The sequence below is a fragment of the Chlorocebus sabaeus genome, chromosome 4, assembly GCF_047675955.1.
Source record: "Chlorocebus sabaeus isolate Y175 chromosome 4, mChlSab1.0.hap1, whole genome shotgun sequence".
Classification (NCBI taxonomy): domain Eukaryota; kingdom Metazoa; phylum Chordata; class Mammalia; order Primates; family Cercopithecidae; genus Chlorocebus; species Chlorocebus sabaeus.
Window position 1 is genome coordinate 18017766 of NC_132907.1, and position 26926 is coordinate 18044691.

The window sequence follows — 26926 nt, forward strand, 5'->3', positions numbered from 1 at the left end:
AGCACTTTGTGAGACCGTGGTGGGTGGATCACCTGAGGTCAGGAGTTCAAGACCAGCCTGAGCAATATGGTGAAATCCCGTCTCTACTAAAAATACAAAAATTAGCCAGGCGTGGTGGTGAGTGCCTGTAGTACCAGCTACTCAGGAGGCTGAGACAGAACTGCTTGAATCCAGGCGATAGAGGTTGCAGTGAGCCAAAACTGTGCCACTGCACTCTAGCCTGGGCAATAGAGCGAGACTCTGTCTCAAAAAAAAATTTTTTTTCTGACAATAAAAGTTATATATGTTATTGTAGACAAATTAGAAAAGAAGGGAGAAATAAAACTCATAATCTCAAAGATTACTTTTGAAAATCACTTTCATTATGGCAATGCCATTCTATTCCTAATCTGTTACATATGCAACTTTCCCTCTTATTAGAGACAGTTTTCTAAAATTTCACTGTGTTGTGCTTTGAGTGTAGATCGTCATTTATTCATCATGCTGAGTACTCAGAGAACACTTTCAATCTGAAAATGCAGATCCTTTTGTTATAGGGAATTTTCTTGTATGTTTTATTTTGGAATTGTGTGGCCCTCCATCCCACCTTCCCCTATTTTTTCTGTACAGAACTATTATTTGACCTAGTAAGGTCAGTCCTCTAATTTTTCTTAGTCTTTTTTTTCCCCATCTCCTGTTTTCTTTATTTTTCTTCTTCTATTTGGAAATCTTATTGTGTGGTAAGCTTTCTATTGAATTTATTTCAACTGCCATCTATTAATTACCAGCAACTCTTTTGCGTTTTCTGATAATTCCTTTTTTGTAAAGTTCTGTTTTTAATTTATAGATGTCATAACTTGTTTCCCCAAAGCCTGTGCTCTTAACCATTACTCTTATATGTGTGTTATGTGTGTATATATATGTATGTATATATTTTTTTAAAGTTTGCTGATATTGCCAACATTATCTCTCTTCCTTTTGAGTTCTTTTTTTTCAGTTTGTTTATATCTTTGTTTTAGTCTGTCTTTAATGAGAGTGGTTTGGTTTTCTCAAATCCCTAGAGATTCTTGGCTGGAGTCTAACAATTTGATGGAAACTTCAAGTACGAGGTCAGGCTTGTCATCTGGTGAGTTTTACTGTAAAGTAACCATGTAGGGGTGAGGTGATATGCTGAGGAATTCATCTTGGTGTTCTACTCATACTTTTGTGGTTTTGTTGTTTTACGAGTTGTTTTGTTTTGCTTTCAATCAGGCATAGTTATTGAATGTGGCATTTGTTGAGCAGTTAGTATGTGTGGGAGGCAGTTCTAAGTGCTTCCTGCGAATTAGTTCAGTGAATCCTCATGATAACGAATTCTCTGAGAACTATTATTGTCCCATGTTGCAGATGTGAGAACTGAAGCACAAAGAGCGTAAGTAACTTGCCCCAGTTCACGCAGCCAGGCAGAGCCTGGCTCCACTACAGTATCCTGCCTCCCAGCTGATGATCTCAGTGTTCTCATAGGATCTCATGATATAGCAGAGCTTTCCATATGGTATGCTGCAATATTGATCTACTGAGGAGCCTGGGCAGGGCCGGAATAGCATCTACCCTGAGCAGCCTTGTACACTCGCATGGGTGCTATCCAAATACCATAATTTTCTAAGTATGTCCTGCTGTAAAAAAGGTTAAAATTTGTTTTTCTCCCAAAACTTATCCTTCAGAAAAAAAAAGGGAGACCTATTTCAATCCTTACATGATCTCTTGGATTCTGGGAGTCATTCTCAATTTAATTTATTTTGAATATCCTGGTATAGCATTTTGATCAGTGCTGGTTTTGAATGCCTAGAGAAGTTACTAGAAAGAATCAATTTAAAAAAAGATGCTAGGACATTTAACACGGATGTAGTAAAATTATTCCCGGGAAATGACCTCATTGTTGCAAGAATTGGAAGTCATAAGTTTATAAAACAAGTCTTCGTTCTAGAGATCACAATTATGCAATTTCAGAACAAATGATTTTCTGAAGTGAAAGTATATATGGATTAATGTATTGTACCTAGGCTTAAATGTGCTCAGACAGAAGTGAAGATGCTAGTTCTGGAAGACTGTATTAAATATCTCCAAGTGGCTTTTGTAATAACATTCCCATCAAGAATGCATAGGAGCCTGGGTTTGGTGGCTCATGCTTGTGATCCCAGCACTTTGGGAGGCCAAGGCAGGCAGATCACTTGAGTTCAGGAGTTCAACACCAGCCTGGGAAACATGGTGAAACCTTGTCTCTACAAAAAATACAAAACTTAGCCAGGTGTGGTGGCATATGCCTGTAGTCCCAGCTACTGGAGGGGCTGAGGCGGGAGGATTGCTTGAGCCCAGGAGGTTGAGGCTGCAGTGAGCTGAGATTGCGCCACTGCACTCCAGCCTGGGTAACAGAGCAAGACCATGTTTCAAAAGAAGGAAAGAAAGACAGAAAGAAGAGTTCATGGGAAGAGCTGGAATACAATTTTTTTCATGATATTTGAGAATGGAAAAATATTTTAAGATAAATATTTCCTTCATTATATGATTGCAAATATGTATGTATAATTGTACTTTCAAACAGATAGTTGACTGTTTCATAAACATCTATATTTATTCAAGCTGGTAGTAATAATATTTGGAACTTCTCACTGAGAAAATGGGGATCAGCTTAAAATAGGGTTGTCTTATATTTTGATACTGTATTAATAGATACCTTAATCTTGGATCATCTTTGCTTTGTTAGGTAAAATCCAACTTGATTGTGCGTATGTATTTTTATTATACTGATGAATTCAGTTTGCTAGGGTTTCATTTAGGATTTTTGCATCAATTCAGAAGTGAAAGTGGAGTTAGTGGTTTCTATTTTGTGTCAGGTTTTGTTGTCTTGGTTGTACTCACTTCGTAAAATAATGTGGTTAGTTTTTCTATTTTTTTCCTATGCTCTGGAATAGTTTACAGAATGTTGGAAAGGTCTTTCTGTTTAGCTGGTCCCTGAAGCCTTTTGTGGAGGCATTTAAAAAATTATTTCTATAGTTTACATTTTTCGCTGAATTATATCTAGGTGTGTGTGTTTAAAATGTTTTGAAATTAATTTTGCCTGAAATATAATGAGCCCTGGAACTGCATGCTGAGATGATTATTCACTCCAGGAGGTTTTCCTTGTTCATATTTTAGTTTATTGCTTTTGTTCTGCTTGATTTATGTCTCAAAAATATCTTTAATTACTATATTGAATCCCTGATTCAGCTTTTCTCTCATCCTTTTCATTTTTTTTGTCATTTTTCTCAGCCTTTGGAACTCTTCTGCGTTACCAGTTTAGACACGTTTGCAATTTTAATCCTACACTTTAATATCTCCAATATAGATTATTGTTGTTTGTATTTTTAGTTTTTTTGTAGTGCTGTCTCTGTTTTAATCAGTACCCTTTTCTTCCAAGCTTGTTAGTATAGTAGTGACCACTATTTAATAAGCATTAAACCTCAGCGTAACCCTGAGATAGTAAATAGTTTCTTGATCTCCTTTTACCAATGAAGAAATCAAAACTTCTGTTTGAAAAATAAAATTAAAAAATAAAGATAGGATCTTGCTATGTTGCCCAGACTGGTCTCAAACTCCTGGGCTCAAGTGATCCTCCCACCTCAGACTCCCAAAGTGCTAGGATTATTGATGTGAGCCGCTTAAAGAAATTAAGTGACTAGTCCAAGGTCACACAGCTAACAACTGAAAAATCCAGAATTCAAACCAAAATCTACTTGAGGTCAAAACTCAATTACCCGAATCAGTTGTCTTTTTGCATCTCATTTTCTTTTACTTTTATATCATCCCACTGTACTGCATTTCTACATTTGTGTTCACAGGACCCATCCTTTTCCTAAACCTTTCTGAATAGAACTTTTCTAAAATCTTTATTTTTATAGGAAGTCATTGCCAGCTAGATGCTCTTCCTCGGAGTATAGTGGTGAAGGATCTGCACACACAGAATGTGTGGCCATCTTGTGGCCTCTAGTCACTGTTCCCTGGTTGATTCCTTCTGAAATCTGCAGCTTGAGGTCAGGTTGATGCATACACCTCACAGAGTTCCTGGTGGCATATAGGCATTAAGTGTTCTACTCTATTGAACCTGATCCACCTAGTTACAGTTTCTTCTCTTTTGGCACCCTAACTCTTTGACAGGCTAAAAGAACCCCAGACTCTTCCTATCTCCACATTTTCAGGGCTTTCTTTTGGGGGACATTCCTCAGGATACAGTGTGCCAGCACTGCCAGACCTTCTCTTTTCCTGCCTATTGTCTTCTGTGAGTTGTGATCTCTAAGCACATAGAAGTAGAGGAAGTAATAATTCTCCCCTGCTTAAATTAGTGCCGTCCCTTCTTGGGCTGTCTTCCAGCCTCTCTTAAGCTAGGTGGAGGGCTTTGTGTCATGAGGCAAAGCAGGGTGGGCCAGTTCTTGTTTTCTCAGCCCAGCTTCTTTGGCCTTGTAGTTTATGGACATGTCTCCAAGATTCTGGCATTATAAGCTATCTGTCCATCTTGGTTTCTTATGTTGTGATGGGGTTTCATCTTGTTTGTTGTTTTAGCAGGGTAGTAGTTCAGAGAAGCAGCACTAGTGGCTGTTACAAAGACACCATTTTTATCTGGATGCTTTTGTCACCATGGCTGATCTTTGTAGCTGCTCAATTCCAGGAACCTGCACAGAAATCTGACCTGGAGTAAAATGAGTTAAATTTAGAGCCAACCCTTGAGTAACTAGGTTATGAGTTAAAACTAGGAAAACCGATTCCGCAACTCTGAAGAGAAAACAGTGATTGACCTCAATGTCTTAATGCAGCCATTGTATATTTACATTAACTCTTTGTTTGTTTGTTTGTTTGTTTATTGAAACGGAATCTTGCTCTGTCACCCAGGCTGGAGTACAGTAGCACGATCTTGGCTTGCTGTAATCGCTGCCTCCCGAGTTCAAGTGATTCTCCTGCCTCAGCCTCCCAAATAGCTGGGATTACAGGCATGTACCACCATGCCCAGCTAATGTTTGTATTTTTAGTAGAGACAAGGTTTCGCCATGTTGGCTAGACTGGTCTCGAACTCCTGACCTCAGATGATCCACCCACCTCAGCCTCTCAGAGTGCTGGGATTACAGTCATGAGCCACCACGCCCAGCCTGTATTAACCCTTACCAGACTAATTAGTTTTACTTACATGTAGATGAGGGTTTGAATATAAGGAGAAACCTAATTTGCATTTCTTTCTCCAGAGACTTTCTGTGTTTATTGACAATTTCATTTCCTGAAGTTGAAATTAATAATGTGCTATAATAATGTAATTATAACCCAAGGACCCAGACTAACGAATCACAGAGCAGTGATGCATTTTTTCCCACTTCTCTCACTTGACTTCACTTAGCCCTGCACATCTTTATAAGGATAAGAATACTGGTTGCATTCACATCAATAAATGTTGAGTCCATTAGTACAGGAAACCATGAAAATACTCTGGCTTCTTGGTGTCAGATTATATTTGGTGAAGGCATAGGCAAAGGCATAATTTTTAGATTTTGATGTTTGATAAAGCTAACTTTTAAACATTTCTGTTATAATCTGAGAGAAATCCATGAGGCTTTTCATTCCTTGCCACCTCTACCCATCATCTTAGTGTAGTTATTCTCAGTGCGCTGTCTGGGGACCACCTGCAGCAGTAGAGCATTTGTTAATGCAATTTTCAAAGTGATGGCTGCACAACATTGTGAATGCTCTAAATGTCACTGAATTGGATACTTTAAAATGACTAATTTTATGTAATGTGAATTTCACCACAATCTTAAAAATTCAGTTTGTCAGACTGTATCACAACTCAGCTGAATTAGAAACCCAGGGACTGAGACCCAAAAATCTCCATTTTTAACAGGACTTCAGGTGATTCTTTTGCACACAGAAATTTGAAAACCTCTGAGCTAAGGTAACTCTTATTCAAACTTTGGGAATTTACCTTACAAGGAATATATGTAGTTATTTAAATTTGACATATATTTATGTTTATACATATATCCTCCTCACTAGGAGGAATATATATATGGCAGCTGGAAACCAGCTGGGTTTGAAGTTCAACCTCTCCTAGGTAGTTTTCATTTCAGGTAAATGCACCTATTTCTGGAAATAGACTCTTCAAAAAGCTGATGAAGAAAGCTTAAATTTAATTATTCTGCTTTCCAGGTTCTTTTTCTTTTTCTTTTTTTTTTTTTTTTTTTGAGGCGGAGTGTAGCTCTGTCGCCCAGGCTGGAGTGCAGTGGCCGGATCTCAGCTCACTGCAAGCTCCGCCTCCCGGGTTCACGCCATTCTCCTGCCTCAGCCTCCCGAGTAGCTGGGACTACAGGCGCCCGCCACCTCGCCCGGCTGGTTTTTTGTATTTTTTAGTAGAGACGGGGTTTCACCGTGTGAACCAGGATGGTCTCGATCTCCTGACCTCGTGATCCGCCCGTCTCGGCCTCCCAAAGTGCTGGGATTACAGGCTTGAGCCACCGCGCCCGGCCTGCTTTCCAGGTTCTTACTGCATATAAATCACAACCTTGATTGATTCATGCCATTTTTTCTGCAGTGTGTGATTAATACCACTGTTAACAAATGTTGTCTTTCTCATTACACACATACTATTCTGGGTTTGTTTTTTTATTTCTATTTTTTATTTTTATGGGTATATAGTAGGTATGTATATATTTATGGGGTACATGAGATATTTTGATACAGGCATACAATGCATAATAATCATATCTGGGCAACAGGGATATCTATGCCCTCAAGCATTTATCATTTCTTTGTGTTACAAACATTCCAATTATACTCTTTTGGTTTTTTTTTTCCCCCCCACTTCTCTCACTTGACTTCACTTAGCCCTGCACGTCTTTGTAAGGATAAGAATACTGGTTGCATTCACATCAATAAATGTTGAGTCCATTAGTACAGGAAACCATGAAAATACTCTGGCTTCTTGGTATCAGATTATATCTCAGAATCTCACTCTGTCGCCCAGGCTGCAGTGCGGTGGCGCGATCTCCACTCACTGCAAGCTCCGCCTCTCGGGTTCAAGCCGTTCTCCTGCCTCAGCCTCCCGTGTAGCTGGGACTACAGGCGCCCGCCACCGCGACCGGCTAATTTTTGTATTTTTACTAGAGACCAGGTTTCACCGTGTTAGCCAGGATGGTCTCGATTTCCTGACCTCGTGATCCGCCCGTCTCGGCCTCCCAAAGTGCTGGGATTACAGGCGTAAGCCACCGCGCCCGGCCTCTTTTGGTTATTTTTAAATGTATAATAAATTATTGTTAACTGTAGTCACCCTATTGTGTTATTAAATACTAGATCTTATTCTATCTAAGTATATTTGTGTACCGATTAACTGTACCCACCTCCCCCCTACCCTCACCCCACTACCCTTTCCAGCCTCTGGTAACCATCCTTCTATTCTCTGTCTCTATGAGTTCAATTGTTTTAATTTTTAGCTCTTACAAATGAGTGAGAATATGGGATGTTTGTCTTTCTGTGCTTGGCTTATTTCACTTAATATAGTGACCTCCAGTTCCCTCCATGCTGTTGCACATGTTTGGATCTCATTCTTTTATGTGGCTGAATAGTACTCCATTGTGTATATGTAGCACATTTTCTTTATCCATTCATCTGTTGATGGACAGTTACATTGTTTTCAAATCTTGGCTATTGTGAATAGTGCTGCAATAAAACATGGCAGTGCAGGTATATCTTTGGTATACTGATTTTCTTTCTTTCGGATAGATACCTAGGAGTGGGATTACTGGATCGTATGGTCGTTTTGTTTTTAGTTTTCTGAGGAACCTTCAAACTGTTCTCCATAGTGGCTGTACTAACTTACATTCCCACCACTGTACGAAAGTACCCTTTTCTCCACATCCTCGCCAACATTCGTTATTACCTGTCTTTTGGACAAAAGCCATTTTAACTGGAGTGAGATGATATCTCACTGCAGTTTTGATTGGCATTTCTCTGATAGCCAATCATGTTGAGCACCTTTCGTATACCTGTTTGCCATTTATATGTCTTCTTTTAAGAAATGTCTATTCAGATCTTTTGCCCATTTTTAATCAGATTATTAGATTTTTTTTCCCCATGGAGTTGAGTTCCTTACATAGTCTGGTTATTAGTCCCTTGTCAAATGGCTAGTTTGCAGATATTTTCTTCCATTCCATGGCTTATGTCTTCACTTTGTTGTTCGTTTTCTTTATTGTGCAGAAGCTTTTAAACTCAATGGAATCCTATTTGTCCATTTTTGCTTTGGTTACCTGTGCTTGTGGGATATTACACAAGAAGTCTTTGCCCCAGTCCAATGTCCTGGAGAGTTTCCCCAATGATTTTTTTTTAGTAGTTTCATAGTTTGGGTTCTTAGACTTAAGTCTTTAATCCATTTTGATTTGATTTTTCTATATGGTAAGAGAGAGGGGTCTAGTTTCATTCTTCTGCATTTGGATATCCAGTTTTCCCAGCACCATTTATTGAAGAGACTGTCCTTTCTCCAGTGTCTCTTCTTGGTACCTTTGTTGAAAATGAGTTCACTGTAGATGTATGGATTTATTTTTGAGTTCTCTATTCTCTTCGTTTTGTCTAGGTGTCTGTTTTTATGCCAGTGCCATGCTGTTTTGGTTACTATAACTATAGTATAATTTGAAGTCAGGTAATGTGATTCCTATAGTTTTGTTCTTTTTGCTCGGGATAGCTTTGGCTATTCTGGGTCTTTTGTGGTTCCATATAAATTTTAGAATTATTTTTTCTCTTTCTATGAAGAATGTCTTTGGTATTTTGATAGGGATTGCATTGAATCTGTAGATTGCTTTAGGTAGTATGGACATTTTAACAATATTGATTGTTCCAATCATGAACATGAAATAAATTTCCATTACTTTGTGTCTGCTTCAATTTCTTTCATCAATGTTTTATAGTTTGCATTATAGAGATCTTTCACTATTTTGGTTAAGTTTATTAGGTATCTTATTTTATTGGTAGCTATTGTAAATGGGATAACTTTCTTGATTTCTTTTTCAGATTGTTCACTGTTGGCACATAGAAATGTTACTGATTTTTATATGTTACGGATTTTTGTATGTTGATTTTGTATCTTGTAACTTTACTGAATTTGCTTATCAGTCCTAATAGTTTTTCTGTGGAGCCTCTAGGTTTTACCAAATGTAAAATCATATCATCTGCAAACAAGGATACTTTGACTTCTTTCTTTCCAATCTGGATGCCTTTATTTCTTTCTCTTGTCTGATTACTCTAGTTAGGACTTTTTAATTCCAGGTTTTTAAAATCTAAGGATGATACTTCTAATCCTTCTCTGATAGAACATGATCACAGTTTGAGTCCCAATTTTCCTGCCAATGAGCTATATGGAGTCTAGCCTCAGTTTCATTATCTGTTAAACGCAAGTTGGTTGACCATTCATTTATTCACTCCATCTTTCATTGCAGATAAAAAGATAACTAGGACATAATTCTCCCTTATGAAACTCACACTCTAGTGAAGTAGACAGGTACATGAATTATTATTATGCAGTGGGAATATTAGGATGAAGCCCAGGTACTGTTTGCACACAGTAAGAGCCACCTGCCAGAGCCCAGGGTGTGGGGAGGCTTTCTGAGATGGAAAGGTTGGGAATGGCTTGGCCAGATAAGCAGAGCACAGGCCGGGAGGAGACTGGGCAGCATTCTAGCCTGTGAGAAAGGAACATAAACAAAGACAGGGAGGTCGGAGAGCAGTCCCGGAGGGGGGTCTACATTGCTGGAGCCTGGACTGCAAGGTGGAGCGCAGTGAGATGTGAGGCTGGAGAGCGTGACCCAGGGGTCCACTCAGAAGGGGCCTGTGCACATGCAGGGAGGAATGTGAAGGGTCTCATGGCGACAGTGAGGCACTGAACAGTTTTAAGCAGGATCAGACTTTCACTTTAGAACTGAAATGGAGGGTGATTGGAAGCAGGCCAACCTTTTAGGAGGCTCTGACAGTAAAGAGGGGAGAGAAGATAAGGAGCACTTGAATAAAGACAGAGGGAAGTTGGATGGAGATGAGAGGACAGATTTAAGAAATACATAGGAAAGCTTGTACCACTCGATGTTGAGAGCTCTTTTTACTAGGAAAGCTGATGGTTTTGTAATTCTGCCAGTTTTCAGAATGTTGTCAATGCTAATGAAAGCCTTTGCTGGCCTCCCATTGACACTGGATACATCTGCAGAGAGCTGGAAAGAGTGAAGCCCATGGCCAGAGTACCCATGTAATCCACATAGCAGTAGTGCATCAGAGTGCATAGATTCACAGTACATATGAGACGGAGAGCAGAAGTGGTTTGGTTGTCACAGTGATTTGAGGGTGAAGTTTCCATTTAGTGAACAGGCATCTGCAGTGCTCAGGCCAGTCCTGCAGTGGAGAAGTGACCTGCCTCAGATGTCAGTAGCACCACCATTGAGGGACAGTGACTGGATCCTGTTCAATAACACATTTCTACTCAGACAAATAGAGCAATTTATTGCAGAGTCTAAACTTTTAGCACTTATTATCTGAGTTTTCACAGTATTACATGTAATTTAATATCTCAAATGGAGTTAATAATCTTAACTAATTCCTCTAAATCTTACATCCCTTTTCCCCTTACATATAAGAATTTCATTCAAAAGTGATAGTTGGCAAAGAGAGAGCTCATTCAAGGTTTTAAATGTACTTATGCAATTGGCAGACTTGTAAAATATTATAGAAATTCTGTGCCAGGAACAAAGTAATATGTGCTAGGAAACCAATCTCACTGGGTTCTTCAGACACTTAAATTAATTTCTGACAAAGCTAAGGAAAAGCTGTTACGTGAATAAATCAGAGAGTTTGTCCACACTCTCTTACTCTTTGCAATTATGCATGTATTTGGCACATCTATGGTAGAGGAAAATTACAACCATGCCTCAAAATAATGAGACTTGAATGAACTTTTCCATAGCCAGTCATTAATTCATGCCACCTCTTTAGATTTCACCTGTTAATGTCCACACTGAGAGCATGTTGGATCACTTTAAAATTTTATTAGCAATAGGTACTAATTTGTTGATTATTTTATTGAGTGAAAATAATAACCAATACGTTTTACTGAACTGCCACCCTGATTTGGTGTCCCCGGCTGAGTTACAAAGCAGAGGTTCCAGGGCTGGGGATGGTAGTCCCACCTCCCCTCTTTGTCTCTGGCTGTTCTCAGGGATGTGTTGCCCTTTGGGTACTCGTGATGCTTCCCATGGGTTAAAGCATGGGCAGGTCTCTGCCAGGAAACCCAGGATGGTGGGGAAGCTGGTTGTTTACCTCCATCGCACTTTTTCCAGTGTAGAAACCGTGAGTTGGGCCACAGTGGGGTGGGGGGTGTTGCAGATATGGACATTTGATTCTCTTACCATCTCCTCAGAGTTTTTCACTTCTCTGTGACCCTGGAAATGGACTCATCCTCATATTTGAGTTCTGGGATATTGCTGGTGATCATCTTGGCCCTTATATTTGTTTTGGTTTTCTGTGGAGAGGAGTGAAGCTAGATTGTGTCTATGCTACCATTTTGGAACTGGAAGTTCCAAAATCAATAACCAATACATTTTGAAACCATCCCCATCCCGCATCAAAGGGTCTTGCATTTGTATTCTCTGAGTCAAACCATTGAATTCACAATCCCAGAGTCTAAGGCAAAAATGCCTCTCAATCTCTGTGTTTATCAGATCTTCAGTGTTTTATTATAGTACTTAATATATGTTGTTAATATTATGAACTTTTAGCAGGAGAAACATGAAGTAATCATGATTTTCACAATTCTGTGAGAAGAGAGTACTGTGGCCTTTCTATGAGTTTATAATTAATGGAAGATATATCTATATGTATAGCTATCTATTTGTATATATATATTGAACTGAGCATATTTATTGACTAAATTGCAAGAAGCTTTCCAATTTGTTTGGGCTTACTTTAATCTCTCCTTTTGCACTCCATTTTAAAGGTCACATTTAAGATGAATCCATTTCTTATATTTTATGCTCCTCTCAGAACTCACTGGAGCCAAAATTCTCTGTGAGGCAAGAGGTACGTTATGTTAGACAGGCTGCACTGGAGGATGAAGCAAAATGAAAAGTAGATTCTATGTAGAAATAATCACCTGGAAACTATAGTGACAGCAAGAAGAAGGGGCCAAAATAAAATCAGGTTGTCACAAGCTGTTAAAAAAAATGCATTTACTTACATTGCTTCTTATCTGGTACCTGTATCTGCTGCCTCCTACAGTAGTCTAACCAAATATTTAAAGATATAAAATCTACAAAGACATACTAATTATTAATGTGTCTGTGAACTCTGCAAACAAACGTTATTGAATGCATTACTGTTAGGACTCCTATTTGGACAAGCAGCTAGGTGAGCCCTGTGTAAGCATAAAGATCTATGCAGGGCTTTTCAAACTTCAAGATTCTGCTGACTAGAGATGCAAAATAAAATCATGAGGGAGTTAGTAGGCACCAGTGAGACCTGCAGGCTTTGAGAAATCTCCTGAGGTAAGTGAGAAAAAAGTTTCCTACGTGAGCAGAGGTTCATTTATTTTCATTCAAGTTAAGGGTTAAGGGCAACTTGACATTTTGTATTACACCTATCCCCTCCCCACTCCTCTTTTTTTTTTTTTTTTTTTTTTTTCTTAGGAGTTGTAAGGATCTTATGAGATCATCTGATCTTAGAAAGAAATGAATACCCTGTCCAGGCACGGTGGCTCCCGCCTGTAATCCCAGCACTTTGGGAGGCTGAGGCAGGCAGATCACTTGAGGTCAGGAGTTTGAGACCAGCCTGACCAACATGGCAAAACCATGTCTCTACTAAAAATACAAAAATAACCCAGCATGGTGCCTTGTGCCTGTAATTCCAGCTACGCGGGAGGCTGAGGCAGGAGAATCACTTGAACTCAGGAGGTGGAGGTTGCAGTGAGCTGAGATAGCACCACTGCACTCCAGCCTGGGCGATAGAGTGAGAATCCACCAAAAAAAGAAAGAGAGAGACAGGAAGGGATGGAGGGAAAGAGAGAGAGGGAGGGACGGAGGGAAAGAGAGAGAGGGAGGGTTGGAGGGAAAGAGAGAGAGGGAGGGAGGGAGGGAGGGAAAGAGAGAGGTAGGGTTGGAGGGAAAGAGAGAGAGGGAGGGAGGCAGGGGGAGAGAGAGAGAGAGAAAGAGAAAGAAAAAGAAAGAGAAAGAAAGAAAAGAGAGAAAGAGAAAGAAAGAAAGAAAAAGAAAGAAAGAAAGAGAAAGAAAGAAAAGAAAGAGAAAGAAGAGAGAGAGAGAAAGAAAGAGGAGGAAGGGAGAATAGAGGAGGGGAGGGGAGGGGAGGGCAGGAGAGGGGAGGAGAGAGAGGAAAAAAGACCCAGAGAGGGACGTTGGGACTTTTGCAAATACTCAGGAGGCAGATGGCCTGTGTCCAACATTCACCTCTCCCACTGATGTCTATGCAATCTTGAGCAAGATATGTAAACTTCCAGTGCCTTATTTTCTTTATCAGCGAAGTGTGGATAAAAATTATAACTACTTGATAGTACTGATGAGATCGCAGCACTTCCTGACACATGCTATGTACTTTATTGTTATTAGGTTGTGTGATATAATAATAGCTAAGTGGCTAGAGATGAAACTATTTCTAGCCTTTGGTCTCCAGTTTGCTTTTTGTTTGTTTTTAATAGCTTCTATTTCCTCATATTTCTCTCATCAGGCTATTTGCTACTACCTATGCTTATCATTCATTCATTCATTCATTCACTTGTTCACTCATCAGCGGCATACCTGCCATGGGCCACGCTCTCTGCTAGGCCCTGGGAAACAGTAGGGAATGAGGCTGACCATGCACAGGACCAAGTGACTTTTTTCCTATTTCAATAGTCTGTTAATGAGCATCAGGAATGTCAAGAATCCTCTTTCTTCTACTGAAGATGGTTAGCAGTCTCTAGCAATTGTTATGACACATTTTTCATTTATAGTTTTAGCATCCATCTTCTGAAAATCTTGAGGAATTATTTTTTAAAGCAGTCTTTGATTTTGATTACTGAGAATACAAGATGTTTTGAGAACTTCATTATTTCCTCTGATACTTTCTTCTTTTCTTCATATTTATTATATTTTTAATGTTTAAATTGAAGGTGATTTATTATGCAAGCTATTGGCTATGATTTTGGAGTTTTTTGTACCATTAATTATTGAGGGAGCAAAGTTGAAATTCTGCTTTTAATTCATCTCCTGTTTTTGAAAAATTTATGACTTAAAAATGAAATTAAATAATCAAAAATTAAATGTGATGCTTAAAGGTCATTTTGTTTAATGTGATGAATGCTAGTTTACCATATACTACTAGAAAAACCAAAATGATATCATCTATTTTTCCATGTATTATTTTAGTACAACATTTATGATTTTATAAATATTTAATTTTCATAAATATTTATGATTTCATAAAGATACAAGGTTCTTCCTAAAGTTATCTATCTACCACATTTTCTCGTTTATTTATTTATTTTTGTTTTTTATTTTGGAAACAGAATCTCGCTCTGTCACCCAGGCCGTAGTGCAGTGGCGTGATCTCAGCTCACTGCAACCTCTGCCTCCCCAGTTCAAGCAATTCTCCTGCCTCAGCCTCCATCTCACAAGTAGCTAGGATTACAGGTGCCCACCACCATGCCTGCCTAATTTTTATATTTTTAGTAGAGACAGGGTTTCACCATGTTGACCAGGCTGGTCTCGAACTCCTAGCCGCAGGCAATCCACCCGCTTCGGCCTTCCAAAGTAACATTTTCTCTTTCATTAACTATTCACTCATTTTCCTATTTTTTAACTCTGAAAGTTCTTAAATATATATATTATTATAATATCAGCCATCATATTTATACCAAAATATTAACCATTAACGATTGTAATATTTTATTTTTATTATACTAAACATCTATACTTTGATTACAATTGTAACATATATAGTAAGGGACACAGGAGGTTTTTTGCTCCAAATGACATCCAGAATGCATATCTATATTTGAAAGAGACTATTCAGATATTAATACTAACACCAAATAATATGCCTTGTTTTACTGTGATGTAGCTACACTGATTATCTGTGATGGTAAACTGTACCTCACCATTATTGATGTTCCAGGATGCCAGAAATGGCATTGAAGTAGGCATTGGGCTATTTGGTCTTCTAGGGCTAATGCAGAGGCCATTTGGGCTTTTTGGCAGAACTCAACTCCCTGTGGTCCTATGACCAAGACCCTTATTGTCTGGCTGTCAGCTTAGAGCTCATTCTAGCTTCTGGTGGCTGCTGCCCCTTGTTCTTTGACTTTCTCCTTCCACCTTCAGAGCCTTTAACAGTGGGTTGAGTCCTCCTCACGTTTTGAATCTCTCCTCCTTTTTCTTCTCTCTCGTCACTGTAATCTATTCTTCTTTCTTCTTTAACTTTTAGAGCTCATAACCAATGCCCTCTCCAATAATCCAGGATAATCTCCCTATATTTAGGTCAGCTAGCTAGCAACTTTAATTCCATGGCAACTTGAACTCCCTTTTGCCAAGTAAGTTAACATATTCACAGATTCTGAGATTAGGGCATCTTTGGGGACCATAATTCCATGCAGTCACTTTGGAATGATTGAAAATTTTTAGTATTCTTTCTGATCACCTCCCATCCTCTACTAGTTCTGTTCCTAGGAAATACATTCACTACACGTGCAAATGCTCATCCTAATGCTTGTGTGATAGTCCCAGTGTCCCCATCCACAGGGCAGCTCAGCAGATTCCTCTGAAAAACAGACAATAGCGACTCTATCACCATTGACCTCCACAAAAAAAAGTAATTGTTGTAGGCCTGGGAATAATTAACTGTTTAAAATATTGTGACTTGTGAGTGACTGTGAAGATAAGAACAACTTTGGGCAAATAGATGCTTTTAACAGCATCGCACCTCAGAGCCTTTGAAACTTGAGCAGGAGCTGGCTCTAGTTTTCTTGGGAATCCGTGGACTGATTTCTTCTACTTAGGGATTTTGTTGTAAATCCAGAAAAATACATAGGAAGCTGTAAATATTTATAAAAATTGAGGCCCATTCTTCAATCCACAGGTATATATTTGATACCTTGGGAACTTGCATTAATACTTTCTTGGTAAAATAAAAATGTCAACTCACTTGCATTTATTGAGCATCTTTTGTGTGATGAGCAGTGTCACCTCTGTGTTTATGCACATATAAACGTTCCAGGTTCTGCTTTCAAGAGCCCACATTCTTATCTGAGCAGTAAGGCTAGCTGTCTAACCCGCTTGCTAATAGTGTAAGACTTTATACAACTAATTTCTAAATGGTGCGACATTGACAATGACAGTAAGTGCTGTTTCATAGCAGGGAGGGGAAATATGAGTGGAGTCATGTGGGAAGACTTCACAGAGGAGCTGGGGCTTGTGGTGTTGATGGAAGGATGCTAGAGTTTGGATAGGCAGAAGGAGAGAGAAGGGTCCATTCCAGATGCCTCCATGGAGAAAATAATGGAGAATGATTATGATGGTAAGAGCCAAAAATTTATGAGTACTTCCTGTAACCTAGTTGTTGTGCTAAGCACTTTATATATATCTACCCGTTTAATAGCTACTACTATTATCCCCCATTTCTAGATGAAGAAATAGGTGCTTAGCAAGTAATATAACTCATTCAAAGCATAGCACTTCCTCAATGGAGGAACGGAATCAAACTCAGGCCTGTCTGATTTCAGAGCTCAAGCTTATAATCACTGTGTCAGTAGGCTGTGATCCAGGTCGCTTAGAGTATGGGAGCCATGCAGAGAAAGCCTGGATAATTGAAGTTCTAGAGAGATAGAGCTGGAAAGGGTTTTAGAGACAATCCCCATGCAATGTTTTCATTTTAAAAACAGAGACCCAGAGAGGCTAAGTGGTTAACTGATATTGGAATGGAGACTTAGCCTTGTCTCTTACACTTGCCCTCCTACCAGTTGGGTGAGTCCATCTGATAATGATGCAGAAAGGTTAGTGTTGCCCTGATGACTGCCAGAAGGCAGCTGTAGGCTGCCTCAGTCACATGGGAGGTAAAGCAACATCTTATATAATACCCCTGGGAATGGATTCCACCTTGGGAGAATGTAGTTCACTGAATTCCAACTAAAACAAAGAGCTATTAGACTGCTCGTGAATTTTTGGCTGAAGTATGTCTTTTTGATACATATGCAGCCATCTTTTGGAATTGGGTGACGATCAGTGTATTAGTCCGTGCTCACACTGCTATAAAGAAATACCTGAGCTGGGTAATTTATAAAGGAAAGAGGTTTAAGAGCCAGTTCCACATGGCTGGGGAGGCCTCAGGAAACTTACAATTGTGGCGGAAGGGGAAGCAAGCACATCTTACATGGTAGCAGGGGAGAGAGAGAGAAAGGTGAAGGGGGAAGAACCCCTAATAAAACCATCAGCTCTTGTGAGAACTCACTCACTATCACGTGAACAGCATGGGGGAAACAGCCCCCACGATCCAGTCACCTCCCACCAAGTCCCTCCTTCAACATCTGGGGATTACAATTTGAGATGAGATTTGGACGGGGACACAGCCAAACCATACCAGTCAGCATAGGTAATTGCCTATGAATTGCCAAAGAATAATGAAATTTTATAGAGAGTCATGTTTTCATATGAAGTGATATGAAAACATGACTCTCTATAAAATTTCATTATTCTTTTCTAGCTTGCATTCTACCCAGAAACCAGTGGTAAAATGGGCTGTGACTGTGTTCTTATCTTTCTCAAGTTCTCCTCCTATCCCAGTAGAAATATTAATGAGCAGTGAAATGGCCAGAGACAGGCAGCTAGAGGAAGACGGGGGCACTAAGTGAGGAATATGCATTCATGAATGAGCAGAAAATAGATGCTAGTGTTTTTGGTCTGAAATACTTTTATATTGTTATTAGTAATAGATTCAAGATAGAAATTTAGGTTTCAAAGGGGACACCAGTATTATCAGTTGAAAAAACAAAAGTGATGCATTGTTTATACTCATCTCTTCTAGAATGTAAAAATGAGGATTTACCCTGTAGTAATATTTCTAAGAGAAAAAAAAAGTTCGTTAGATTTTAGCTGCTAAAGAACCAAAACAAGCTAATGCTTTCCCATTTTACTCTCCTTGTGTGGGGTTCTCCTTGAGGGCAGTGGTAACTGCTGCACATATGTGTGGAATATACTTGTATCAAGGCATTCACTCCAAAAAACGAGAGAGAGAGATTTCCCGGGCTAGCCTTTGTCGGCATTCTGTCCCAGATTCCTCTCCGCTTTGGGGTTATACAAAGATTGCTGTGGTTTTCTGACTTGATTTGAAGCTCTGACTTAGTCTGCTGAGGAAAGACTACAGTCGCCTTCCTCCCCAGGAGTTTATCGGAGACTTGCTCTTCCATGGAGGGCCTGGGAACACAGTGCCTGAGCTCTTAGCGGGAGACCACCCCGCTGTGCTTGGCTTCAAGCACAGGCTGCTGTCCATTGCTTTCAGAAGCATGAGATTGCCCCATCAGGCCTAAACACAATAATAAAAATATGTTTGAAAAAAATCCCCAGTCGCTTCTCTTGCTGACTTTGGCAGTAAGGTACAAAGCATCAACAAAATGTTGTATACAGAAATTCTGCCTTCCAGGCTTGTTCCTTTCTTACAGAACAATCCTTAACCTTGTAGGACTCTTTTTTTCATGTTTTCTTAATGAGAAAATATTTAGAGATTATTGGCACCACAGGTTTATTCCTTTCCAGTGGTTTACACTCGTAACTGACTGTAATCTTTATGTTCTTTTTTTGTATTTTTCTTTCACAGTATGGGCCATATCTAATCAGCCTCTCCTACCGTGACTATTCAAAGAAAAGGATATTTTTTTTTTCTTTTTCTTTTAATCGTTTCCATCTCAGAACACTTTCTTGTCTATATCTTTTTTTAAAAAATGAGGATTATTGCAAAAAATTTAAGAAATGTTAAGAATGACATCCATTACTGTGAAAGCTACCAAAAAAAGTTATATACCTGTCCTCAAAATAGCCTGTGACCTGGTGAAATATTCAAATACATGCAAATTAGTCAAAATATAAAAGAAATAAGGGTGGGGAACAAAGGGAGTGCTGTGTTTGGGCTGACAATCTGGCTGTATGGTGCCATTTTAAACTCCCACTTTGGTGTCCCCTTTTGTTTGACGGTCCTTCTGGAGTCCAGAGGTAATAGAGCAGGCTGAGTAGTAGGGCCTGAGGAAAACTCAGGCCTGCACAAAGCCCTTTGTGCAGTGCACAGATCACATCTGTGAGTCCCTAGAGGGAATGGCTTGACCAATTGGTGTCTGTGGTGGGTTGTGATCACGAGGCTGGTCCCAGGTGAAGTCACCTGACCACTCATTATTTTCTTTTTGGTAACAGGAATTAGTTAACAAACATAACTCTAACAAGCATAACTCTACTTGTTATTTAAGACAATGTACTGTCCTGAGGAGTTCTGAAGATCAATGAGGTACAGTCTCCTCTCTTTTTTTTTTTCCTGAGACAGAGTCTTACTCTGTCGCCCAGGCTGTAATGCAGTGGCGTGATATTGGCTCACTGCAACCTCTGCCCCCAGGGTTCTAGTGATTCTCCTGCCTTAGCCTCCCTAGTAACTGGGATTACAGGCACCCGCCACCACGCTGGGTGAATTTTTTTGTATTTTTAGTAGAAACGGGGTTTTGCTGCATGGGCCAGGCTGGTCTCTAACTCCTGTCCTCAGGTGATCCACCTCCCTCGGCCTCCCAAAGTGCTAGGATTACAGGAGTGAGCCACTGCACCCAGTCTCCTCTCTTAAAGCACACCTAGAATCGTGGTAGTGGTCTCTAATTCAGTGTGAGGCACAAGTCTCAGATTCCTCTGGGGGTGAAGAGGGGGCCAGGCAAGTATGTGGTATGGAGATTTCCTTTCCCATGTCTGAGTCCATGATCCATCCCATGTAAAGACTGTGTTGATTCCTTGCCCTGTAGACTGAAAATCACTTAGTATGAGGAGAAATGTTACTGAAGGGAATGTGACTTTTAAGGAGGGGACCAAAAATACGTCAGGCACTAGTCTAGCACAATGCCTAGCAAAGAACTCAGGGACTGTATGAGGTACAGGAGTATGCCTGGGTTCAAGATTCAACTACACATCTGCAGGAGCCACAGTGCCAGGTTAAGGGCAGAACAGAAAGATGAAGTCTAGACAGCAGAGGGGTCATTGAGGAGCTTCATAGGGGAGGTGGGACATCCATTAAACTGTGCTTGAACGATTGTTAAGATGTAGGTAGGTGAATGGACATGGGGAGCAGGACATTTTGGGCATGGGGAGTGAGCAGGGATGTAGGAATAGGAAGTGAAGGTGTGTTCTGAGCATGTTGATTAGGCCTGTCCAGCCTTTGGTGTTCAAAGAGGCACGCAAGACCACAGGAGAAATGGGGCACATCTTCCTGGAGCATTCATTTTTCTTGAATGTGTAGAAGGGAAAATAAACAATTTAACCAGTTAATAATTTAAAACATTGTTATATTAAAACAGGTAAATTATGGAACACAATACAATTAACTTCATAGATTTTTTTTTTTAAAGTTCAAAATCTCAGGTTTCCATTGTTTTCTTTTGATCCTTCAATGGAAGAATTTTTGATTCTTTAAAAGAGATCAACTTTATTCCTTCATTCACAAAAATAGCCAAAGCAGCCGGGCATGGTGGCTCACGCCTGTAATATCAGCACTTCGAGAGGCCAAGGTGGGCGATCACCCGAGGTCAGGAGTTCAAGACCAGCCTGGCCAACATGGTGAAACCCCGTCTGTACTAAAAATATTAAAAACTTAGCCAGGCATGGTGGTATGCACCTGTAGTCCCAGGTACTCAGAGGCTGAGGCAGAAGAATCGCTTGAACCTGTGAGGCGGAGGTTGCAGTGAGCTGAGATGGCTCCACTATACTCCAGCCTGTGTGACAGAGTGAGACTCTGTCTCAAAAAAAAAAAAAAAAAAAAAAAAAGCAAAAGCAAATGGCAATCACGGTTGTCCACGGATTCTTACTTGTATCGTGAGGCATGAGCTGTGGTTTCCCTTAGCTCCCTGTGGACAGTGGCGAAGCAGTCTAGCATGTGGCCATGGGGTTTGCTTGGCTGTTAGATAGCCCTCTTCAGGTCCCAGGCCCTTTGGACCAATCCTACTCGTCCTGTGCTTCTTAACACTGGCAAATCTCGATGATGGTTAATGTGACTCCCCGAAGGATGTGCCTCCATCCCCTATGACAGATATGAGGTCTGTCTGTGCACAGTCTGGGCCATGGAGTCTGCACTCTTACTAAGAATGCACAGAGGCCTGGCTGCGTTGGTCTCCTGAGATAATGAAATTAAGAGTCTTCAGAAGCATTTCTTAAGTCTTCAATTTCGTCTCCTTTTTCACCTCCTAAGCATGACATTCCTGTCTCAGCTTTTTCTGGCCCCTGCTGTCTCTGGATTCTGGTCTTGTGAGGTTTCTTTGTTTGGGTTGTGAATCATTAGGCAATTTAGATAACAGATTCTGCTTTTCATAGGCAGAGGCAAACTCCTCTGGTTCAAAGCTGCCTTTGGCCTTTCCCCAGCTTTGAGAAAGCCGCATACAGCCTCTTCAAGCTATTGTGGCATCAGAGGCCAAGCGGAGGCAGAATTGGTGGTGGGTGAAAGAGCCTCTACGCCTTTCTTTACCATCTCTGTTTTGATTTCTCTTCTTTCTGGTATGTGTTAGATTGACCTAAGATTTTCTTTGTTAGAACACCAAACTGCCCAGTGTTAAAGATAGTATTTTTATACTATAGTTATCTACTCATAAGTTGAAGGAATTAAGAAAATGGCAGGAAGAGCTCAGTTAATCAATACTAAATAGTTCCCTGGCCTTCATTATTCAGGGGAGAAAAAGGTGTGGGTCTGTGCTATTCAACACGCAGCCACTAGTCATACATGGCAATTGAGCATTTGAAATGTGGTAAAGTTGAATTGAGATGTGCTATAAGGGTGAATTTCAAAGACGATATGAAAAAAGAATGAAAAATAATATCTCCATAATTTTTATATGAATTACATATTGAAATGATAATATTTTTATATATCGGGTTGAATAAAACATTAAAATTAATTTCAGTCAGGCAGGCATGGTGGCTCATGCCTGCAATCGCACAACTTGATCACTTGAGCCCAGGAATTAGAGACCAGCCTTGGAAACATAGTGAAACCCGTCTCTACAAAAAGATACAAAAATTAGCTGGGTGTGATGGCACATGCCTGTGGTCCTAGCTACTTGGGAGACTGAGGTGGGAGGATTGATTGAGCCAGGGAGGTCAAGGCTGCAGTGAGTGGTGATCATGCCACTGCACTCCGGCCTGGGCAACAGAGCAAGACCCTGTCTCAAAAAAAAGATGAATTTCAACAGTTTATTTTTATCTTTTCATGATCTGGCCACTAGAAGACTTTAAATTACATTTGTGGCTCACATTTTATTTCCATTAGACAGTGCTGCTTTAGATTGTAGCTTCATAATTGCAATAATTCATATCTCTTGAGAGTTCTCTAGGGATTATTTTGTTGAAGATTTTCTCTTTCAATGATCAGGCTGAGTGAGAATAACACATAGTAGACTGTAAGAGTCTTCAAGGCAAAAGCTGTGTCTGTTTAATGTACTTTGGAGGCAGGAGTGGTAAAGTCATTTTGCTTAGGAGACTCATGAACTGGCTTTGAAGGCAATTCCAAAACCAGTTTGGAGCATCATCTTTGAAATAAGGGTATTGCCTCCCAGTGACTCCACTGAAAGATACAATTCATTTGGTTGCGTAAGACTGGAGTTGGAATGTTAAAGAAAAAAAAAGGAAGGGAAGCAAGTTTCATTTCTTATAGTCCATACCTCCAGTGGGGCCTCAGCATGTAGAAAGGCGCTTGGACAGGAGCCATAATCATACCTATCGTTGTTTCATCAATGCAGAGTGCAACATAATGGAGGCAGAAAGGGGAAAGAAAGCCTTTCCAGCTGCTTCAAAGAAAACTCAGTTCTTAACTTGTTTGCTGCGATGTGCTATCCTTTCCTCCTTGGTGCCAGAAGAGAAATTATTACAATATATAAAAAATAGGATTCTGGCCAGAAGAAAAATTATTATAACATATAGCAAATAGGATTGTGGGATCCTGGATCAATATGTTGTTCAGTACCCATATTGTAAAACATATTTTCTTTGAAATTTTCATCATTAGAAACTATATAGTTCAAATATATTCCCAAGGCTAATCCATCCATATTCAGGAATCTTTCTTTTTTAAGATTATAAAATCTTTCTATGGACAAACTCACGATTAGTAAAGTATTTCCCCATAAAATAGAAATAATCTTTTTTTTCCAAAAAAAAGGGTTGTTATTATTAAGGTCTTTTAAAAATACTTTTTGTTCTGGAGCATCTTTATCTTCTACTTCTCTGGGGTAGGTTAGAAATAATCATCACCTTTTTTTAAATAGGGAAAAAAAACACAGGGAAGTTATTTGTTGAAAAGCACAGGGGACCAGTGCCAGAAATGGTTTGAAAATTTAGATCTTTTACTTTCCATTTCAGGTGCTGCAATCATAGTATCACACGGCTATGTGAATAGTAAAGTGTCTTCTTTACAACAGAACATGCTGTTCTGAAAAGTGTAGAAGTGTATCTCATTTTTAGGGGCATTCCTTTTTCTTAAATTCTACCCTGTGCTTTGCTTAGTAATACAGTTATTTATAAAAATTTATAGAACTATAACAAACTATAACAGAGGTAAAGAAGAATTCTCAATCTTGCTACTTCTTTCCTCCCAATAGTAATAATAAGGATTTAGGCATCCTTGCTAGCTTCTCGGAGGCAAAGTCCCTGTGAAGCTATGAGACCTTCATTATCACATTCCCACTGCTTCGTCAGCTTATATTTGTGAGGAATTTAATCAGTTTTATTGCTGTATATGACTGGAAGCGAATGGCATCTATTTTCTCTGCAGGAATTTATTTGCTTTTTTCCTTGGGTGGCTATTCCTTTGTTGATAATATTTTCCCAAGTCTTGAAGCACTAATTGATTTTGGGACTTAAGCAAGATCACTTTTTACATTGAATGCAGAAACTGTGTTCCTGTGGATTAGGGCATGGTCTGTGTAGCCATGAACTGGAGGTCCTGCTGAGAATTGTAAATGAGGAATAAATTATGGGTCATGATAATAAGGTGTTCCAAGTCTCCAGATTCAGACAGGAGCAGACATAAACAGCCTCTTCCTTGGAGATATGCAACCAGTCAGCCAAGCTGTGTTTTCTTAAGCATTCAGGCCTTGAAAAATGTATGGAACTTTGAGAATATGTTTGCAGGTGTAAAAATAATGGTTGGTGGATCTTTCTCCCTGTCATGTATATATACAATATGTAGAGAGTAAGAGACACATTTTGGAAAAGAAAAATGATTTTAAATGTTGGTGTTTCAGCACAATGCTTTGATTTTAAAATTACATGTCATTATCTCAACCCCAATTCATTCTATTCCCTGAAGGACATTCTCCTTGCTCACTTACTATTCTTAGCTTTGGGCATATATTGCTCATCATAGGAACTTGGTAATAAACCTAGATTTAATCCTAACTCGGAGAACACATGAGGAATTTATATCACTTTTTAACTTCAAAGACTGCCTAAGTCAAATGACTGATAGGGAAATGTACCAAAAAGATGCCAGGTCCAGTCAATATAGAATTCCTTGGAAAATATTGCTAATAGTAGACTCAACTTGGCATGTTGGGAAGGGAGAAGGTGGGAAGCCAAAGCTGAGCAAAGCCATAGCTAGGAGGCTGAGCTGGCTATAGGACAGGCTCCAGAAAATTGACAAGGAGTCTGACTTATCATGGCCAAGTAGACATGGCAAGTTTAGGACCCGTGTTGGAGAGACTGTGTAGCACAATGATTAAATCGGAATAGAGGCTCTGTAATTGCACAGACCTGAGACTCGGGCCCCCATTCCACAACTTACTAATTTGGCGACTATGGATAAATTACTTTTCTGAGCATCTGTTTTGTTATCTGCAAAATAGGGACAAAGCTTACTCATAGGACTATTGTGAGGATTAAATGAGAGATTTCACGTAAAGCACCTAGCACCAGGCCTGGCATAAGCAGGAATTTAATAAATACAGCTATTGTTATTATCATCATCATCATCACTATCTGGGCTTTTGCCATTTTGCACTGGTTGGTGAGGAGACTGCAGCAGTAATCTCTGGACAATTACAAATATTATATCCATGTTTATGTTCCATAGGTCCAGGAAGAAGCAGGATCATATTCAGCCATGCTTTATGGACAGAGCCCAGCACCCCCGGAAAAGGAGGTTCATAAGGGCTGGGCAGGCCTTGGGACCTTGCTTTCAGGAAACTGAAATGCACATTTGGAAAGCAGGCGGATGCCCACACATAATACTGTAGGGAAGCAGAGAAAACTATAGACTCAACATGAAACTGTCAGTCTCTAGGGCCTGAGCAGAGCTGAACCTATTTATTGAAGTCCTCAGAATTCGCAACTGGGCGGGATTGGGGCAGGCAGGAGCTAATGACTCAATAGCCAATTGCTGTCTTTAAATCTTACTGAAGTTCTTAAAAACTATTGAATGGCAGCATTCTAGTTTTAAGTCTTTTCCAGAATGTGAGGTAGGTATGTTAGTCTCTATTTTTCAGATGATGACGTGAGCTTAAGGGACTGTGATCCATAGTTAAAGCAAAAGCCACGATTGCATCCTTCAGCTCCAGGCTTTCATTTAGGGACCACACTTATTAAGACAGTGTCTGTTGTAGACACCTCTGTGCATCACTGCAGATTCTTGAAGCACCATATTTTGTTCCAGCTGCTGCTATGGTAACTGGGTCAGAGCAGGCTTTGGTGAGTTTCTCACAGGGGCAATCACAGTGCCTTGCCCTGAGCCCATGTTTTCTGACACTGAGGGACTCGCATGTGCATAGCCCAGGTGTGCTGGGAGTCAGTGCCCATGGGGCCACACTTACTCTTTGGGAACCAGTGGATACATGTTTCCCCCATGGATCCCCCAGCTGTGAGATGAACCTTATTGGAATTCTCAAAGGGTCCCAGTGAGATGGAGCATGAGCCACCTGTGGCAGTGGCCAGCCAATTTGATAACACATCCAGGTGTTGCTTTTTCCCTCCCTCCCTGTTTGGCTCTCCCAGCCTTTCTCTCCTGCTCTCTGGGATCATTTCCAACATAAACTACCTGCATGCAAACTTCTCTCTTTGGCCCAAGCAAAGACAATTTCAAAAAGCATTTCTTCATAGTCGCATGTTCATACTGACTCCCTTGTCCTCACCAACTCACTGCATGTTGGAGCTTGAAAGATTAAGAATCTGTTATTATAGGCCAGGTGCAGTGGCTCATGCCTGTAATCCCAGCACTTTGGGAGGCCGAGGTGGGAGGATCATGAGGTCAGGAGATGGAGACCATCCTGGTCAACATGGTGAAACCTTGTCGCTGCCCAGGGGCAGCTCCAGAAATGATAAGAACCAAGGCCTGGAATCAGGGATATCAAGAGTCATCTTGGTACTTTACCTCACTGTGGCTGAGCTGGTGCTTAAGCTGCAAGAAAAAGTCCCCTTTACAATTCCCTCTCCTTTTCTCAAGCAGAAGACTTCCCTCCTCATAGGCACCACAGCTGGGAATGTGCTGGGTCACACTTGAAGCCAGCCTGGCTCTGAATCCTGTTCAAGGCCTACTGCAAGTACTGCCTGGGTATTGCTGCTGACCTGAGTCTCACAGTGTATCTTTCTACCCCTCACTTCCATCCTGTCTCCTGTTTGAAGTGTTCCTCAGATGACTGCACAGTAATCTTATTCCAGATAAATGACTTCATCCA

The 26926-nt window shown here is 40.2% G+C and overlaps 1 protein-coding gene across 2 annotated transcripts in view; it reads left to right on the forward strand.

Annotated features, from left to right (window-relative positions):
* The window catches only part of ARSB (arylsulfatase B), a 192699-nt gene that overhangs the window by 33279 nt on the left and 132494 nt on the right, over positions 1-26926 (forward strand). The window lies entirely within an intron of this gene.